Raw genomic sequence first — 6,000 nt, forward strand, 5'->3', positions numbered from 1 at the left:
GGGGCATTGCTCACTTTACCCAGGGGGGAGGGGCATTGCTCACTTTACCCCGGGGGAGGGGCATTGCTCACTTTACCCCGGGGGAGGGGCATTGCTCACTTTACCCCGGGGGAGGGGCATTGCTCACTTTACCTCGGGGGAGGGGCATTGCTCACTTTACCCACGGGGGAGGGGCATTGCTCCCTTTACCCCGGGGGAGGGGCATTGCTCACTTTACCCCGGGGGAGGGGCATTGCTCACTTTACCTCGGGGGAGGGGCATTGCTCACTTTACCCCGGGGGAGGGGCATTGCTCACTTTACCCCAGGGGAGGGGCATTGCTCACTTTACCCAGGGGGGAGGGGCATTGCTCCCTTTACCCCGGGGGAGGGGCATTGCTCACTTTACCCCGGGGGAGGGGCATTGCTCACTTTACCCAGGGGGGAGAGGCATTGCTCCCTTTACCCCGGGGGAGGGGCATTGCTCACTTTACCCCGGGGGAGGGGCATTGCTCACTTTACCTCGGGGGAGGGGCATTGCTCACTTTACCCAGGGGGAGGGGCATTGCTCACTTTACCCAGGGGGGAGGGGCATTGCTCCCTTTACCCCGGGGGAGGGGCATTGCTCACTTTACCGAGGGGGGAGGGGCATTGCTTACTTTACCGCGGGGGGAGGGGCATTGCTCACTTTACCCCGGGGGAGGGGCATTGCTCACTTTACCCCGGGGGAGGGGCATTGCTCACTTTAACCCGGGGGAGGGGCATTGCTCACTTTACCCCGGGGGAGGAGCATTGCTCACTTTACCCCGGAGGAGGGGCATTGCTTGTTTACCCCGGGGTAGGGGCATTGCTCACTTTACCCCGGGGGGAGGGGCATTGCTTGTTTACCCTGGGGGGAGGGGCATTGCTCACTTTACCCTGGGGGAGGGGCATTGCTTGTTTACCCTGGGGGGAGGGGCATTGCTCACTTTACCCTGGGGGAGGGGCATTGCTTGTTTACCCCAGGGGAGGGGCATTGCTCACTTTACCCAGGGGGGAGGGTCATTGCTCACTTTACCCCGGGAGAGGGGCATTGCTCACTTTACCCTGGGGGGAGGGGCATTGCTCTTTACCCCGGGGGAGGGGGCATTGCTCACTTTACCCGGGGGGGGGGGGGGGCATTGCTCACTTTACCCCGGGGGAGGGGCACTGCTCACTTTAGCCCGGGGGGAGGGGCATTGCTCACTTTACCCCGGGGGAGGGGCATTGCTCACTTTACCCCGGGGGGGGCATTGCTCACTTTACCCTGGGGGGAGGGGCATTGCTCACTTTACCCCAGGGGAGGGGCATTGCTCACTTTACCCCAGGGGAGGGGCATTGCTCTTTACCCCGGGGGAGGGGCATTGCTCACTTTACCCCAGGGGGAGGGGCATTGCTCTTTACCCCGGGGGAGGGGCATTGCTCACTTTACCACGGGGGGGGGGCATTGCTCACTTTACCCCGGGGGAGGGGCATTGCTCACTTTACCCAGGGGGAGGGGCATTGCTCACTTTTCCCGGGGGAGGGGGGCATTGCTCACTTTACCCCGGGGGAGGGGCATTGCTCACTTTACCCCGGGGGGGGGCATTGCTCACTTTACCCCGGGGGGGGGGCATTGCTCACTTTACCCCGGGGGGGGGGCATTGCTCACTTTACCCCGGGGGAGGGGCATTACTCACTTTACCCCGGGGGGGGGCATTGCTCACTTTACCCCGGGGGAGGGGCATTGCTCACTTTACCCCGGGGGGGGGCATTGCTCACTTTACCCCGGGGGAGGGGCATTGCTCACTTTACCCCGGGGGAGGGGCATTACTCACTTTACCCCGGGGGGGGGGGGGCATTGCTCACTTTACCCCGGGGGAGGGGCATTGCTCACTTTACCCCGGGGGGGAGGGGCATTGCTCACTTTACCCCAGTGGAGGGGCATTGCTCAGTTTACCCCGGGGGGAGGGGCATTGCTCACTTTACCCCGGGGGGGTGGGGGCATTGCTCACTTTACCCCGGGGGGGGGGCATTGCTCACTTTACCCCGGGGGGAGGGGCATTGCTTGTTTACCCCGGGGGGGGGGGTGCATTGCTCGCTTTACCCCAGGGGAGGGGCATTGCCTGCTTTACCCCAGGAGGAGTAACATTGCCTGCTTTACCCCGTGAGGAGTAACATTGCCTGCTTTACCCCGGGAGGAGTAACATTGCCTGCGTTACCCCAGGAGGCGGAACGTTGACTGCTTTACCCCAGGGGGAGTAACATTGCCTGCTTTACCCCGGGGGGAGTAACATTACCTGCTTTACCCCGGGAGGAGTAACATTGCCTGCTTTACCCCAGGAGGATTAATGTTGCCTACTTTACCCCGGGGGAGTAACATTGCCTGCTTTACCCCAGGAGGATTATTGTTGCCTACTTTACCCCGGGGGAGTAACATTGCCTGCTTTACCCCAGGAGGAGTAACATTGCCTGCTTTACCCCGGGAGGAGTAACATTGCCTGCTTTACCCCAGGGGGAGGATCATTGCCTGCTTTACCCCGGGAGGAGTAACATTGCCTGCTTTACCCCGGGAGGCGGAACGTTGACTGCTTTACCCCAGGGGAAGTAACATTGCCTGCTTTACCCCAGGAGGATTAATGTTGCCTACTTTACCCCAGGAGGAGTAACATTGCCTGCGTTACCCCAGGAGGAGTAACATTGCCTGCGTTACCCCAGGAGGCGGAACGTTGACTGCTTTACCCCAGGGGGAGTAACATTGCCTGCTTTACCCCGGGAGGAGTAACATTGCCTGCTTTACCCCAGGAGGATTAATGTTGCCTACTTTACCCCGGAGGGAGTAACATTACCTGCTTTACCCCGGGAGGAGTAACATTGCCTGCTTTACCCCAGGAGGATTAATGTTGCCTACTTTACCCCGGGGGAGTAACATTGCCTGCTTTACCCCAGGAGGATTATTGTTGCCTACTTTACCCCGGGGGAGTAACATTGCCTGCTTTACCCCAGGAGGAGTAATGTTGCCTACTTTACCCCGGAGGGAGTAACATTGCCTGCTTTACCACGGGAGGAGGATCATTGCCTGCTCTGGAAGGCCTGGATAGACTAGATGCAGGAAGGATGTTTCTGATGGCCGGGGAGTCCAGAACCAGGGGTCACAGTCTAAGGATAAGGGGTAAGCCATTTAGGACTGAAATTAGGAGGAATTTCTTCACCCAGAGAGTGGTGAACCTGTGGAATTCTCTGCCACAGAGGGCGGTGGAGGCCAGTTCATTAAATATATTCAAGAAAGAGTTGGATATATTTCTTAAGGCTAAAGGGGTCAAGGGATATGGGGAGAAGGCAGGGACAGGATACTGAATTTGGATGATCAGCCATGATATCATTGAATGGCGGAGCAGGCTCGAAGGGCCTACTCCTGCTCCTATCTTCTATGTTTCTCTACCCCAGGGGGAGTAACATTGCCTGCTTTACCCCGGGGGGAGTAACATTGCCTGCTTTACCCCGGGGTGAGGAGCATTGCCTGCTTTACCCCAGGAGGAGTAACATTGCCTGCTCTACCCCGGGAGGAGTAACATTGCCCGCTCTACCCCAGGAGGAGTAACATTGCCTGCTCTACCCCGGGGTGAGGAGCATTTCCTGCCTTACCCCAGGAGGAGTAACATTACCTGCTTTACCCCAGGAGGAGTAACATTGCCTGCTTTACCCTGGGAGTAACATTGCCAGCTTTACCCCAGGAGGAGTAACATTGCCTGCTTTACCCCAGGAGGAGTAACATTGCCTGCTTTACCCCAGGAGGAGTAACATTGCTTGCTTTACCCCGGGGTGAGTAACATTGCCTGCTTTACCCTGGGAGGAGCAACATTGCCTGCTTTACCCTGGGAGGAGCAACATTGCCTGCTTTACCCTGGGAGGAGCAACATTGCCTGCTTTACCCTGGGAGTAACATTGCCTGCTTTACCCCAGGAGGAGTAACATTGCCTGCTTTACCCCAGGAGGAGTAACATTGCCTGCTTTACCCCAGGAGGAGTAACATTGCCTGCTTTACCGCGGGGTGAGTAACATTGCCTGCTTTACCCCAGGAGGAGTAACATTGCCTGCTTTACCCCAGGGTGAGTAACATTGCCTGCTTTACCCCGGGGGAGTAACATTGCCTGCTTTACCCCAGGAGGAGTAACATTGCCTGCTTTACCCCAGGGTGAGTAACATTGCCTGCTTTACCCCGGGGTGAGTAACATTGCCTGCTTTACCCCGGGGGAGTAACATTGTCTGCTTTGCCCCAGGAGGAGTAACATTGCCTTCTTTACCCCGGGGTGAGTAACATTGCCTGCTTTACCCCGGGGTGAGTAACATTGCCTGCTTTACCCCGGGGTGAGTAACATTGCCTGCTTTACCCCGGGGTGAGGAGCATTGCCCGCTTTACCCCAGGAGGAGTAACATTGCCTGCTCTACCCCGGGAGGAGTAACATTGCCCGCTCTACCCCAGGAGGAGTAACATTGCCTGCTCTACCCCGGGGTGAGGAGCATTGCCTGCTTTACCCCAGGAGGAGTAACATTGCCTGCTTTACCCCAGGAGGAGTAACATTGCCTGCTTTACCCTGGGAGTAACATTGCCAGCTTTACCCCAGGAGGAGTAACATTGCCTGCTTTACCCCAGGAGGAGTAACATTGCCTGCTTTACCCCAGGAGGAGTAACATTGCTTGCTTTACCCCGGGGTGAGTAACATTGCCTGCTTTACCCTGGGAGGAGCAACATTGCCTGCTTTACCCTGGGAGTAACATTGCCTGCTTTACCCCAGGGTAACATTGCCTGCTTTACCCCAGGAGGAGTAACATTGCCTGCTTTACCCCAGGAGGAGTAACATTGCCTGCTTTACCCCGGGGTGAGTAACATTGCCTGCTTTACCCCAGGAGGAGTAACATTGCCTGCTTTACCCCAGGGTGAGTAACATTGCCTGCTTTACCCCGGGGTGAGTAACATTGCCTGCTTTACCCCGGGGGAGTAACATTGTCTGCTTTGCCCCAGGAGGAGTAACATTGCCTTCTTTACCCCGGGGTGAGTAACATTGCCTGCTTTACCCCGGGGTGAGTAACATTGCCTGCTTTACCCCGGGGTGAGTAACATTGCCTGCTCTACCCCGGGGAGGAGTAACATTGCCTGCTTTACCCCAGGAGCAGTAACATTGTCTGCTTTACCCCAGGAGTAACATTGCCTGCTTTACCCCAGGAGGAAGAACATTGCCTGCTTTACCCCAGGAGGAGTAACATTGCCTGTTTTACCCCAGGAGGAGTAACATTGCCTGCTTTACCCCAGGAGGAGTAACATTGCCTGCTTTACCCCGGGGTGAGTAACATTGCCTGCTTTACCCCAGGGGTGAGGATCATTGCCTGCTTTACCCCAGGGTGAGGATCATTGCCTGCTTTACCCCAGGAGTAACATTGCCTGCTTTACCCCAGGGGGAGGAGCATTGCCTGCTTTACCCCGGGTTGGGGGGGGGGTAACAGTGCCTGCTTTTCCCTGGGGGGAGTAACAGTGCCTGCTTTACCCCAGGAGCAGTAACATTGTCTGCTTTACCCCGGGGTGAGTAACATTGCCTGCTCTACCCCGGGTGAGTAACATTGCCTGCTTTACCCCGGGAGGAGTAACATTGCCTGCTTTACCCCAGGGAGGAGTAACATTGCCTGCTTTACCCCAGGGAGGAGTAACATTGCCTGCTTTACCCCAGGGAGGAGTAACATTGCCTGCTTTACCCCGGGAGGAGTAACATTGCCTGCTTTACCCCAGGGAGGAGTAACATTGCCTGCTTTACCCCGGGGGGAGTAACATTGCCTGCTTTACCCCGGGGTGCAGCCCTGTGGAGCAGCGCACGGTGCACCCAAACTTGAAACGGGCTCCCGGGGGGCCCGCGGTCACCGCCCCGCCCCAACCTCCTTCCTCGCTTTGCGATTAGTCGGCCGGGCGAGAGCGCCAGCCACCATTGGCTGGCCGGCCCCTGTCAATCAGTCTACCTCCCCCCCCCTGCCAGTGA

The sequence above is a fragment of the Somniosus microcephalus genome, chromosome 24, assembly GCF_052327205.1.
Source record: "Somniosus microcephalus isolate GS21.2 chromosome 24, FLI_Smic_1.0, whole genome shotgun sequence".
Taxonomy (NCBI): Eukaryota; Metazoa; Chordata; class Chondrichthyes; order Squaliformes; family Somniosidae; genus Somniosus; species Somniosus microcephalus.